This window comes from Gopherus evgoodei, chromosome 16 (assembly GCF_007399415.2).
Source record: "Gopherus evgoodei ecotype Sinaloan lineage chromosome 16, rGopEvg1_v1.p, whole genome shotgun sequence".
In the NCBI taxonomy this organism is placed as follows: domain Eukaryota; kingdom Metazoa; phylum Chordata; order Testudines; family Testudinidae; genus Gopherus; species Gopherus evgoodei.
The window spans coordinates 16,404,751-16,419,507 of NC_044337.1; the positions used below are offsets into that span (position 1 = coordinate 16,404,751).

A 14,757-nucleotide genomic window follows, 5' to 3' on the forward strand; every position below is an offset into this window, starting at 1 on the left:
GCATGGCTGCCAGTCCTGGTGCTCTGAATGCCATGGTAAGGGGACAGGGAGCAGGGAGGTTGGATAAGGGTCAGGGGGGTTGGAGGGGAAGACTGGGGAGCAGGGGGCAGTTGGATTGGGTGGAGGTTCGGGGGGGCAGTCAGGGACAGGGAACACGGTGGGTTGGATAGGCATGGGAGTCCTGGAGGGCCTGTCGGGGGTGTGTGTGGATAGGGGTCAGGGCAGTCAAGGGACAGGGAGCAGGGAGAGTTGGATAGGGGGGTGGGGTCTTGGGACGGCGGTTAGGGGCAGGGGGTCCCAGGAGTGGGTAGTCAGGGGACAAGGAGTGGGGGGGTTGGATGGGTTGGATGTTCTGAAGGGGGCAATCAGCGAGTGGGAAGTGGGAGGGGGCGGATAGGGGGCAGGGGCCAGGCTGTTTGGGGAGACACAGCCTTCCCTACCCTGCCCTCCATACAGTTTTGCAAGCCCAATGTGGTCCTCAGGCCAAAAAGTTTGCCCACCCCGGTCTAGGCTCAGGCCCCTGCCCTTTTTGGGATTCTGATATCTGAAATGCTGGAGATGTGCATGAGGAAGGTCAGTATGTTGCAGGAGACTCCTATGCTGGAGCACTTCGACTCACAGCATAGTACATAAGGCCTGATTCTCTATCACCCTGCAGCCGTGTAACCATTTACATGAGTACAAAATTCAGATTTGGTAGCATTTAGCATCCACTTTGCACTGATGTAAATGACAACATGAGGTGCTGGGCAATGGAGAATCTAGCTCATAATCTCAAAGAGCCTCAATTAGTTGGACTCAGTTATATGAGTTAAAGGACTAGTGCTAAATGTATTTTTCAAAAGAGGCTTCAGTCAGGCCACTCTTCTTGTGGATGCAATTTTGCACCAGCAGCGAATTAGAGGCATGCAGGCTAGCATTAGATGTCTAGCTACCTATTTTCTATTGGTGTAATTGATTACCCAGGTGCAGGGCATTAGAGAATCAGGACCTACATACTTTATTCATCCATAGGTGATGACCTCTGTGTTTGGAGAGATACATCCAAATAGATAGGTCATCAAATAGTCATCATATATGCATGAGTAAAGAACATAGGGCCTGAATCTCCATTTCTCTGCACCTGTGTAACCATATATGTATATAAATATAATCAGGAATAAAACGTATACTCTTCAGAGGCTTAACAACAAAGCAAAATAACTCAGGGTCTCGGTTAAGAGGGCTGAGAGATTAGAAAGCTCGATTTAAAAGTCATCCAGGGAAGGAGACAAAGCAGCTGCAGACTGGGTCAGCCTCTGCTAACATACAAATCATAACAGCCTATTGCAGAGAGGTTTAATTTATAGGGTTTTTTAATGAACAATAAAATCATGCAAACAATAATGTATGGAGCAGCACAGAATATTCGCTTTTCATCCCGTTCACATATGCTTCTTTGTTTATTCATTTAGTACATGTAGACTCTTCTATTTAGTGCCTTGAGTGGCTTGTTTTAAAATTTGTGTTTTGTCTTTGGTGACTGGGATGCTAATGGTTTCGGTCACGGTCTCGCCACTTGACTCCCATATTACTATGCTACTAATACTTAAAAATTCCTTTTTGTCTCCAAAACAACTCTCCTACTCATGATTTTATCACAAGCCTGGCAATATGGGGTGTTTTTCTTCAAGCACCAGCTCCCAGAATCATGTGAATATTTGAGACTCTCAGCTTCCATTAAAAATAAAAATGTTTCTAACCCTTGTAGTTGAAGAAAAGCTTCAAAACGTGACTCTGAAAGGCTCAAACACCAGAGGGCAAATAAAGAGAACCCAACATTTTAAAATGCTCATATTTAAACTAGTCTCATGATTTATTTTAATTTTCTTTTGTGGGGGGAGGACTTCATGGTTTCTGGATGCCTGAGGCTGGCAATACTGTATGATGGGGATGGGGGCACCCTGTTGGTCAGCCAGTTCCTCTCCCTTTCGATTTAGGATTGTTGCTATTTTCTAATGCATTTGTGCAGTTTGTTCCCAGCAGTGGGGCAGCCATCATTTCCCTGATGAGACTATTCAACAGTCCAACACAACTGACTGCCATCAATTTTTTCCTATTATTCATCCTAAATTGTCTCTGTCTTACTTTCATCCCATGCCTCTGTTATACTTCCATGAACCACTCTAAATCATTCCTCTTTCTCCTTGATATTTATATCCCTCCTTAGCCATCTCTTAGCTAAGCTATACAAATGTAGCTCTCACGTGGCCCCTTCACTCTCTGATCTCTTTTGCGACTCTTCTCCAGTCTCCAATTCATTAGTATTTTTACTGCAATATCTCAGGGCAGTTGCCTCAGAGGTGAACGGAGAGGGATAAATACCTCCCTGCACTATAACATGATGCTTCTACACATTCAGCCCACTAGTTGCTTCAATCAAATCCAGACCTCAGACAAGGAGTTTAATACCCATATATTTGTCAGTAATTCTAAGACTATGATCCATGTGTTTCTCCTCTGCAAAAATATGGGATGCACACAAGAACTACGTGGCCCAGAAAGAGCTGCGGAATCAGCATATTCTCCACCACGGGATAAGGTTGTATGGAGCAGCTGGCTCACAAATGTGCAGAAAGCCAGAAATCTGCAGGACAGCAGTGCCCCCTCAACTCTAGGGATCCTGGCCAGCTGCATGCAGGAACCCACCTTTTATGCTTTCTCTGGACCTGTTCATCCACATCAGCATGGGTAGGCCTAGGAATGCCTTAAAGCATAGGCCCAATAAGCTCATGCCTAAGGCCCCAGCTCCCTGAGTCATGAGATTACATCAGAGTCTCATCTTTCATTTTTAAAAAGTCAACATCTAGCCCTCATAGATGCAAAGCAAACTTTGAAAACATGACCTAAGTGTGGCCAGTGCAATAATTCCTGCCCAAGTCTGCAGACAGCCTGAAACAATAGCTCTGTCAGGTACAAACTGGGCCCTGCTTCTCACTGAGGAGTTAACACCGAGACCCACCAACCTGACCTCAGAGAGTTCTGAGTGTGGCAGGAGGAGATGAGTGCAGTGGGCTGACCTATCCAAGCAGACACATGCTGGTTGCTAGGGGTAAATACTAAGGTGCCCCCCTGCTGCTACTCCCGCCTCTCCAGAGGGGAAGTGGACCTTTGTTGCTGTCTCTGCAGCCACTCCTGGGGAAGAGAAAGGGGCTTGTACCTCTGTTCTAGAGAAGGGGAGGGGACTACCTTGACATTGCCATTCCAGTTGTGGTACAGAGCCGTGGCATGGCTTCAGCTGGAGCCACACGGCCCTGATCACCTTATTCAGTCCCCGGCTGGCCAGTGTCTGTGCTGCCGTGGGCAGAAGAGCTGCCCGTTGCACTTTGGGACACCTTCAAAAAGGTGTTAGGACGCACACAGCAGGCATAAATGCTGCCTTAACTTGCACCTGTTTTACTGCGGGGGGTAAAGTTGGGGGGGGCGGAGCAAGCCCCACGGCTCTTCCCTTTGCATCTTGACCAGGATAATGTCCCCTTCCACCTTTTGCAGCAGGGAGTTAGTCAGCCACAAGGAAGAGCGGAAAGTATCCTGCTTAGCACCCTTTGCCTTCAGCCCCATTCTGCTGTGGCCTTCCCCACATCTCTCTCCCCTGGAGGGGTAGGAAGAGGGGAGCCTTTAAGAGCCAGTAAGAGTTTGTATCACAAGCATTCAGGTGCATGGAAAGCACCTCAAACACTTTCTGAACCTGGTACAGAACTGCCGCTGCTGTTGTATCTTGTAGGTTTTTTGTGCTCTGCCAGGGGCTGGGCTAGGCATTACTATCTAGCTTTTAAAATGAAATCTAATCACTAGCAAAAGAAGTAAATAGCAGCTACAAATTCAAGGGAAAAGACATGATGAGCAGTGGTGTGTATTTTACATGATAGTTAATGGGCTTTGCATATGCAAATTGAATGGATTTTAAAATGGTATTTAATGACAATTTTCGTAGCAGACATTAACATTAATTGCGTCAAAATGAAAATGCAGCATTAGCTTGCTGTTAGTAGCAAATGCCCCAGCTATAAAGCTTTATCTCTATCAGTACCAGCCCTTGCTGATGTGACAGGGCTGCTCTGCAAATTGCAGGCAAAAGGGCTTTTATGTTGCAAAAGTATCCCCTAACGCAGACCAAAATCAACATCAATTTTGCTTTATTTCTTCATAAATGGTAGGTTAAATGGCTGCTTGAGAGAGATCTAGGCCTGGCTCAAAAGTTTTACTGAAAATCCACAGACCCCACAGCATCAGGGAAAGAGGCACCAGTCTTTTAATTTAAAGTTATTGTAGCACATCTTGCCTGTTCTTTAATAGCTACCTTTTGTGCAGACTGATTGTATTTATCCCCTTACTTTAAAAGTAGGTTATAGACAAAATCAAATTAGTAGGATTATTAAGGAATTGTTGTGGCCACTTTGATAAAAGTGGGAGGTATTTAACTCACTTCTCATGAGTTAAAGATACCACCAGCGAGGGCAAAAGATATTGGGTCGGATTCTATCTCAATTGACATTAATTTCAGCAGGGCTACTGAAGTTGTAAATCAAGGTGGAATTTGGCCAGTCATTAGTTTATTCTAGGTCTGGAGAGTCTGCTTTAGCAGCCTCCTGGTTTAGTGGATTATGGCTTGGAAAATTATACTAGCCATGCTAAACTGTATTTGTAATGTCTGTTAATGTTTATTTACAGACCCCAGTCAGACGGCTTTAAGCAGATGCAAAATGCACAGGCTAGTTCATGTATGTTGGAGATTTCTAGGCCTTGATATGTCAGGCAGCCAAAACTACACATTTAAAAAAAGTCACTTAATTATTGGTACATTTAAGTAATTTCTGTTTGCAGATTCAAAGCTATTGCCCAGTACATAGGCCCCTACCAAATTCACAGACCATTTTGGTCAATTTCTTGGTCACAAGATTTTTAAAATCATAAATTTCATGATTTCAGCTATTTAAATCTGAAATTTCCTGGTGTTGTAATTGTAGGGGTCCTGACCCAAAATGGAGTTGGGGGGTCACATGGTTATATTTGGGTGGAGGAGGGTTGTGGTACTGCTACCCTGAATTCTGTGCAGCTGCTGGCAGTGGTGCTGCCTTCAGAGCTGGGTGCCCGGAGCACGGCAGCTGCAGGCCGGGAGCCCAGCTCTGAAGGCAGAGCTGCTGCCAGCAGAAGTAAGGGTGGCATGGGATGGTATTGCCACCCTTACTTCTGTGCTGCTACCTGCAGAGCTGGGCCCTCAGGCAGCAGCTGCCAGTCTCTGGCCTCCCAGCTCTGAAGTCAGCGGGTGGTAATACTGTGCCCCCCCCAATAACCTTTTGACCACCCCTACAACTCCTTTTTGGGTGAGGACCCCCAATTTGAGAAACTCTGATCTCCCCATGAATCTGTATAGTATAGGGTAAAAGCACATAAAAGACAAGATTTCACGGGGGGAGACCAGATATCACGATCTGCAACGTGCTTTTCATGGCCATGAATTTCGTAGGGCCTTACCAATACATCTCAGCTGTGGCTGCTGATCATTGGGAGAGCACTCTCAGTTAAGGGGGGCAGGTGTTTGGAGGTGAAAGGGCAGAGATAATTGCAACATATGGTACCCTTCATGGACTCCAGGGGCTGGGGACTCAAATGCCTTTAGAAAAAAGCTGCTTTGGTGAACATCATATTCAAATAAAGCAACGTTACATCAGACTGTCTAGGGCATACTCTGTGCCTCGTCTCCTGAGGTACAGCAGACAGCACAACTCAGGAGAAGTAGGGGCAAAGATGACTTTGTGCCACCCTTGCCTCTTTTCTGGGCTGCTGCAGGAGTCCTAGGGTGGCCAGGTTTTCAACTAGAAAGACCAGTTGAAAGGGGGACTGGACAGTGTCCGGTCGAATCTACTGACTGGACACCCAAAGTCCAATTACTGTGAGTGAGGTAGGCAGGGAGGCACCAGGTCATCACCCGCTCCGGTTCCTACTCAGTCAGGATCACCTCCTGGCCCCAGCTCCGCAGGCAAGTCCTTTCTGACCTAGATGGCAGGAGGTAGGAGGGGAAAAACAGCAAGTGACAGGGGGAAGAGTAGACAGGGACAGGGCCTCGGAGGAGGAGGAGGAGCAGGGCCTTGGGGGGGGAATAGGTGGGGCAGTGGCAGGGCCTTGGAGGGAATAGGTGGGGCAGCGGAGATTCCGGCGCTCTTGCTGGAGTGTCCAGTTTTTAAATATTACCAAGTTGGCAACTGTATGCAGGACCTCTGCTTAAACTGCCTATAGGCTGCACAGCACCCCAGAATCCCACTTAGGGCTGACTACAAGCACTTGTAGACTGTGAGAGGAGGCAGCATAGGGACACTTATGCTGGCCCTGCTCTGCATCCAGACTGGGGTAATCTCCCATGGCCTGTTGTGGTCACTTTATGCCACCAAGGTTGCCCAGAGGGGCCAGAATCCAGGTCTCTTGTTCCCATGTCAGAACAGCAGCAGGAGTTATAAGGGCAATTTCATGTGGGGGAAGCAATTTTACTGGCACTGGCACATATTCTATATTATTATATTGCTGCCTATGGATAATGCACAGACTCCTTTACAAAATAGAGATGTATTTCTCTGGCCTCCTACATTTCAGGTGTCAGCCCCACTGCCATGACACAGGCCTACATGTCTCCCCCAGCAACTAATGTCAGGCATTCTCCAAGGGCACCGAGAGCAGACTTCTCTACCATTTTGGCTTATCCAGAAAAAAAAATAAATGTGAGCTTAATGCTTTGGTTGCTATCCAGGTCTTATTAATCTTGACCCAATCTGTACATTCTCCATAGTAAGGCAGATTGTCTTTTGCTTTTGAGAATGGCACTTTCCAGTCTTGGTGGATGCATATTCCACAGTTCATTTCGTATGCACGGAGTTGTGAGCATTAGGGCAAGGCTGAAGTTATGGGGCCTGTTTCTTCCAATAGATGTTACCTTGGAAGGTCATGAGTGCTCGAGACTAGTTTACTAGGGGCTGGGCTGAGCTTTTTGCTGATTCCACCCCTCCCCCGCCGAGAGAATTGTTTTCTACAAACCATGTGGCCAGCTTTGTTGTAAGAGTCATAAAAAGGACATTTTTCATCTCCTTTTTCCTTCTCTCCCTCTCTCTTTTAGTATCAGACATAGATTTATTCTCTCCCTGATGCCTGTGGCATTCAGAGCTGAGAGGGGTCAGGGGAGGCGCTGATGGGACAATAATAGATAATACAGTGGTTCCCCAGGGTCTTGTCCAGCTCCATAGCCTATCCATCAGCAGGCAGTGCTTGTGCCAAGGTCAGCACTAATGAGGATGTGGTAGGGTCCTGGCCTCCCCCATGGGGCATCCTCCAATCAGATTCCTCGGATTCATGCTCCAGCTTCTGATCTTTACAAGAGCTACCTTGTGTGAACCAGGATTTGCAACAGAGAGTGTGTCCATATGAGCGCTGAAGTAATGGCTGGGCTGCTGCCTGTGCACATGCTCAGGCCCTGCTGAATTGTAAACAGGTTTCTATGCTTTCTCAGAAGGAAAACGGCAGTCATCAGTGTTACCTCCTGCAACAGCTAAATACACCCTTGCGGGAAGAGAATCTCCTACACAGAGTGTAACATGCCTACATAATGTTTGCAAATTACAGTTACCGTTTCCTTTGCATTTATTCCCCTGGCACCTTCACTTTAAGTAAAACCTTGCTCTGTGGTGTCAGCACTGCAAAATGGGTCTAACGTCTCTGTCCAACGGTGGACAGAGATCTTGCCCCTATTCCTGTAGTATCTGAGCCCCTCACAATCTTTCATATATTTATCCTCGGCACCCCTGTGTGGTAGGAAAGTGCTGCTATCCCCACATTACAGGGGACAGAGGGCAGATTTTTAAAGGAATTTAAGCCCCTGAAGATGCAGATAGGAGCTAGGCCGATTGTTGTTTAAATCAAAAGGAGGGGCACATAGGTGCTGTTGAAAATCCCAGTTGGCAACAATCTGCATTTTTAGGTACTTAAATGCCTTTAAAAATCGGGCTAAGTGACTTGCCCAGGGTCATGCAAGAAGTTCATGGAAGAGCAGGAAGACTTGGGTTCACTTCTCAAGTCCTGGCCAGTGTCCTAACCACATGGCCACATTTCCACAGGTCTTAGTGACAAGTGTTTCTGTGACCATCACCATGATTGGTGTTAGTTTGTCCCTTAGTGAATGCTCACACTTCGCCAATGCTCCACTAGACTCAATGTTCCTGTCAGAAAGTGGATTGAGACACAAGAAATGCATTTCACTATTGGACCGAATAGGAAATTAGGGATTTCTGGAGTTGTTGTAAGATAAATATGATTACTCTGGTTTGCTATTGTGAAATGAACCTTAAAAAAAAAAATCAGGACTAACCCCAAATGGACAATCAGCTTTCCAATCCAGTCCAAAGGCAACATGTATTTTCTGTGTCCTGACCACCATCCTCATGATGTCAAGAGAGAAGCTTCTGTTTGAAGAATCATTCTTTTATAATATTGGAGATATTTTAATTTTTTATACCAATTTACGTTTCCTTCAACTAGCTGTAACGTAGCTAAAGGCTGAATCTCTTTTATAGCACACTGCAGTTCTCCTAATTGTCCGCACAGTGCTCTGTAAAAGCTAAGTATTGTTATTGTTTTTAAATAACTTTGAGCATACTCATGCAAACATTGGTTCTGGTAAGATATGGCTATTTGCTGCAGTTGTGATTGTTTCTGCTCAACTTGTCAGGCTCGTTGATATTTTTCTTTTTAAGAGGAAATGAGCTGACATATAGTTGTTAACATACAACCAAGTCTAGCTTATCTTACGTATTATGGAAGGTATGATGAGTGACGAGAACAGCACATGGCCGTAGTGTTAAACTTAACATCTAGATTGTTTCTTATCAAACAGGTCATCCTGAATAGCAAAAGAAAGGGAAAAGAATTTGCCCTCACACATATGTAATCACATTTTGCGGTTGTGTGGGCTTTGATTGTACATAGATTAGAGCTGGTTGAAAAAATTCTACCTGTTTTTTTAAAACAGAAAATGGCTTTTTGGATTAAATGGAAATTTTCACCCCCCAAAAATTGTTTTTTGTCAAAAAATTATGACTTTACAATGAAAATCTGAAAATTTTAGAAGCAAAGATTTGATGGAAACCAAAAGAAAAGATTGGAGTTTTTGTTAAAGTGTTTCACAAGAAAAGTCCCTACCAGCTGTAATATAGATATTCAAGCACTTTCACTCATTATCGAAAGAATAGTTACAGCAAAAGGAAAGTAAAGGACCCTATGACTGATTTCCTCAACTCTTCTTTCACTTGTTGATTTTGGTGGTTGCCCATTGAATGCTGGAGCTGGTTAAGGCTCAGCCAAGCTGCGTTTCAAACTGTGTTTTAGGAACTGGGCTGGCTGGTTTGTAATGGCCGGCTTCCATAATAACCATTTCCTGCCTTCATTTTTCAGAGAGCAAGACACTGAGGCTTTCAAACAACTATGAAGGGAAAATATAGATATTTAGTTTTCTTACCCTCTGCAAAGATCAAAAGGTTAAACTGGCCACAATTACAGCTGAGCTGCCTAACAGCCAATGCACAACTTTCAACATGTGAAGTCAGTTATTTAATGGACAGTAAGAGCTGGACTTAGATATGTGCTTGACTGTTATGAGGGTGTCTCTCATATTCTTAGCTTGGGAGAGAACAGTAAAGCAAATTGGTGCTCTTGTAGCTATGTGTACTCCTAAGTACAGCTATGAGCATCTGATAAATCTTTTAAAGTGTATGTTTACAGTGGATTTTATTCTTTTTACTGCCCTATACGTATGAGCCCTCTGAGCAAAATAACAGATCCTCCAACACTTAAAAAAAAGCAGTTCTCTCATTGACTGCCCACGGTGAAATAATGTATGTCATTTCCTCATCCAGATTCCAAAGAAGAGTAGAGAAACATTGGCAATGCAGAGTAAGCTGCAGCAGCACAGATCCAGCAGTCCCTGCGTAGGCAAAATACCCACTGATTTCACTGGGAGATTTGCCAGCATAAGGGCTGCAAAAAATTGGTCCCCATTTTTTAATTTTTAACCAATTTGTCTCCACTTATTTTCTTCAGCGGCTAATGAAAAGTGAGGATAAGTGGAGGGCATTTAAAAATGATCTTTCAGGCTTCTCCATGGGTTTATTGCCAGGGCCCATTTAGAGTTCTCTGAAGCTGCAGGGGTAACTTTACTGTATGCTCTTCAAGCTCCTTAGGAAAATAAAGAGACAGGACATTAATGCCCTGCTAGTCTTTCCCTCTCTCCTTAGGAATATGTGTGCACGTGTATAGGGACCGTTGGAGCGGCTAATTGAATTCACCCTTGTGAAAATGTTAACAAATTGTAAATGACCTTTTATACAAATTTAGAAGTCAAGAATTTGCTGTTAAATATACGTCCCTCCTCTGCCGTTAGCTTTTATGCATAAACCACAATTTGAAAAATAACAAAAAGCCCAGCGGCCCTCTTTCCTAATTAGCTGCAGAAGTCAACGCTTGTGAGTGTGGTTAAGTGCCTCAATTACTTCCCCCTCCTCTTGACTGTCCTTGTTAGAACAGACAGGTCTGCTGGCCAAAGGGGAACAATTACGGCAAGCGAAAGGCAGGCGGTGTGCAGGGGGATGGCTGAGCTACGCCTGCATCCCAAGCAAGGGCCATAGCTGTAATCATGCTCCAGATTCCTGCTGGGCTATACAGAGAGACAAATTAATGGTGGCTAGATGGCTAGTTCTAGCTCATCAGTGACAAGGAAGGGTGGGGAGACAGCCTAAGGATACAGCTAGCGTAGTCAGCATTTTCCTGTGCTGTACACCTGCCCAGGTAGCCTGGGATAAAGCATTAGCTCTTTACTATTATATAAATTGTAGTCGCACCTGGGACTTCGATAGGACCAGAACTCCATTGTGCTAGGTGTTGTACAGACCCGCAGCGTGTCTGTGGACATGGCCCATCATATGATGAACTGTAGTCATTAAATTGTGAAAACTGTCAATGTCATCACATTTTTACATCTCCATGTCCGGACTGTTAGAGAGCAAGTGTCTGTCTCTGTGTCCTTTCCCCATCTCCTGATTTCAGCATTGTTAGTCTAGGCTCACCCTAATGGCAAGAAAATAAAGTTCCATCTATTTTCAGAAAAAGAAAAACAGAATGAGGAGATCAACAGAAAACCCCATTTGCTGAAAACCATTTTCTGCTGTCTATGGTCTTGCTAAGGAAACTTTTGCTTTGGAGAGTTCCAGGACATGATGGATTTCCCGATGAGGAATCCATATCGTAGCACCAGTTCCCCAGTTAACATTCTGAAGCCATCTACAGATGATAAGTTCTTGGTCAGTTAATGGGACACAGAGAAGTTCAGTAGGGAGAAAGTTGTTCAGTGGGTATCCAGATGGATAATAATAATATGAGGATAAAGAAGTAAATCCAGGCATCTTGCTAAGAGGTCATTCTATAAATATGTTACTTTCTCTCCCACTGGGAGGAGCAGCTACTTCTCTGTAGTGTGACGATTCCAGCAATTAGTCCCCTGAGAGTCATACTACAGGAATGGAGGTTGATGTTTAAGTCAATCTGATCATACCGTGGGGCTGCAGTATTGGTTGCACTGTTGTGAACAGGACGTTTTGCTGGCTGGTGTGATGCAGCAAATTTTTCACGTCATGTCCCACCATGTGACCAGAAATGACTGTTTCCCAAAAACCAGTTGCCACCAGTAGTTACACTGCATTGACATGGAAGGTAACTCATCTCACCCCAATGCAAACAAACTCTCCCTGCAACAAGGAAACTATTCACAGAAAAGACACAATGAAAGGCCTATATGGTGCTATCCACACATACTGCCTCACAGCACTTTACGACAAAAACAACAAGGCCAGAAGCTAAACAAACAGTAACCCAAAGCCTGTCCAATAAAAATAAAGTCTAAGAAGACTGAGGTCTTATCTACAAAGGCAGTGAGAAATTCAGAGTTCCTGATATCAACAGGAAACAAATTCCATAAAATGGGGGCAACATCAAGAAAATGGCTCCATCGGACTCCTACATACAGGATTAACTGCAGCCTCAGGTCAGAGAATCGCAAAAAGTGGGGTTAAGAATAAACGGCTCTAGCGCATCTAGGATGTACAAGGGGCCTAAGCCATGCCAAATTTTAACAGTAAAAAGCAAGATCTTAATGTAAACATTGATTACTCCCAGAAACCAGTGTATACTCTAGGGCGGGAGTTATATATTGTCCTTCAGAAGCTCTAGTATAGCACATATGGTACAGCAAATGAAATCGCCCACTGTTTGGAGACATGAGCTTATGGATGAAGTTTCAACCCTAACTCTTATCTTGGGCTTTAGTTTTATCAAGCCAGTCCACTTAGGGCTGAATTTTCAGAAAACCTGCAAGTTGGTGAGCGCACCCTCCACTGCAAGATGTTTTGCACACCATGGGAATAAAAAAAAAAGCCTGAGTTTGTACTTGCCAAGTTTGCATTTGTAGCAATATTTGGAAATTCGGCCTTTACTGTGATCTTTGCCAATTGGACTGTGAGTGAGGAAATGCAATGCTCAGTTCTAAAGGAAGAGGAACTGATTTGAAAGATTTTTCCAGTGAGTGTCAAGCTGGAAAAGTCATCTACTCATGCACTAATCTACTGCAGCAAAACAGCAGCTAGGATCTGACAAACCAACACAAACCAAAAATAATAGGTCTGGGCCTGCATTTTTTGCCTACCCCCTGTTGCATCTAAACAGGATGTGGTTTTATGTAGCTCTTGTGCTGCAACTGTCAGCCCTAAATCTAAGTTTTCCTGGCTTTTGGTGCATTTAACTCCTTGACATCCTAAGTCAGTTGTACTGACGGGAAGTTTATGAATAACAGTAGCAACCCAGTCACCAAAAGAACTCAGCTAAACTCAGTGTTAATCTTACAGAATCTGTTTTGTAGACATTTCCATTTAAAAAAAATTAATTGATTAAGCTATCAGGAAGGTGGGTGACACCGTAACTCTCATTTACTTGTTTGGCACTATTATGATCTAGAGCATAAATTCCATGTAGGGCTATTTCCTGCTCCATATAAAGCCCCATTTGTCATGTACAGTTTTTGCAATAGGCCCTATCAGTGGCACCCTAAATATGGATGAATCCAGTGGCAAATTCTGTCATTCTGCTTTGCCTGCCAATTTATCTTATTGATTATCAGTGGGTGACCTGTAATGTAGGAGAAGCAGTATATTGGAGCTCAGGTCTACCAGGACAATTTAAGAGCTCAATTTTGCCCTAAATGTTTATATCGGATCTGTTTTTGACTTACACTAAGCACAGAAAAGCATCTATAAGTATAGCTTTTACCCTTTTACAGCAGTGATCAAACCACTTGTGCCTTAAAAAATTCCTCCTGAGTAGAGTCCTTTATACCAACTTTTTGCCAAATGTGATTTTTTTTAAATTTTTTTATGGACAGTGTTTAAATCTTTGAAAATAAGTTTGAGGGGAAACTGACACAACCTTGACTACAGTGGTGCCACTCTCAGAGTCGAGTATTGTCAATAGATTTAAATTTCATCGTAACAAAATAGCCGTCTCCACTGGAAGGAGCATCAAGAGCTAAATGAGGACCCATCTTGAGCTGAATCACGTTGAACAGACCTCTGTGCTGTCATTGATTTTCTGGGAAGAAAAAAAAATGCCTCTGGCTACTAAACCAAATTAGTAGTCACTGATGACCAATTATTTTGCCCCACTGTGAACGGAGAGGCGTACTAAAATTCCAGTTTGTCAGACCCAAGGCTCCCTTCTCAAACACCTTTCAACAAGCGTGTACCAAAAATCCCTCAGAAGGTTCTGACGGCTCCCTATTTTCTGCAAGTTCTCGTTCTCCACAAAGTTTTAATGAGCTGCAGATATGATGATGGCCTGCCGTAAAAGGATCCCGTCTAATCTCCGTAGAACACTATTGGGCAGAACGCACAAATCATAGCTGTCAGGATTTATACACACATACACAAAGAAAGTGTCAGACTAATATTTGCAAATTATAATTACCATTTCTCTTGCATGTCCCCAGTGCCTTCATTTTAGATAAATCCCAGCTCGTGGTATCAGTTGCAAAGCACTGAAGGATCACATTGAGTAGAATAAATTTAACTAGTTTGTAGCTCATTTAAGGTCTACACCATTTTATTTTAATGTGTGTTAATACTTTATTATACTTAGCATTATTTTTACAGTAAAAAGAACCCATAAAAAGGCTGAAAGTTTCTTTTCCAAGAGATTTCTGGCAGGAGAGTCTACCATATCATATAATCAAGTTAGCAGGAGTCTGTCATTTCTATTGAATGTAGTTCTAAATCCTGTCTCTTGAAAATAATTTAGCAGAAGAGTCTATTAAAGACACAGAAAATGTTCCAAGGGTAATAGTTTTGAAAATGTGCATAAATAAATTTTAAACTATGTAGGGAAATGTCAACATTAGAAATGGCTCGAACAAGGTGACTATAAACGGAAGGAGCTGGGTTTTTTTCCACAGGTATAAATAATTTGTTACATTATATCAAAACTTTTCTCTCCTCTCCTTCCCATGGCAGGGCCCTTGTGCCAAAACAAAGAAGATCTTGCTTGTTGTGAAGGAGCTTTGTTTCAATCCATAATAAATGTTTTAACTGGCTGCTCCCCCACCCCGCACAAGCATCTGTAAAACAACAACAAATAAGTCTGCCT

General features: G+C 43.7%; 1 protein-coding gene across 3 annotated transcripts in view; it reads left to right on the top strand.

The window, feature by feature from the left end:
- The window catches only part of CFAP77 (cilia and flagella associated protein 77), a 99,775-nt gene that overhangs the window by 57,929 nt on the left and 27,089 nt on the right, over positions 1-14,757 (top strand). The window lies entirely within an intron of this gene.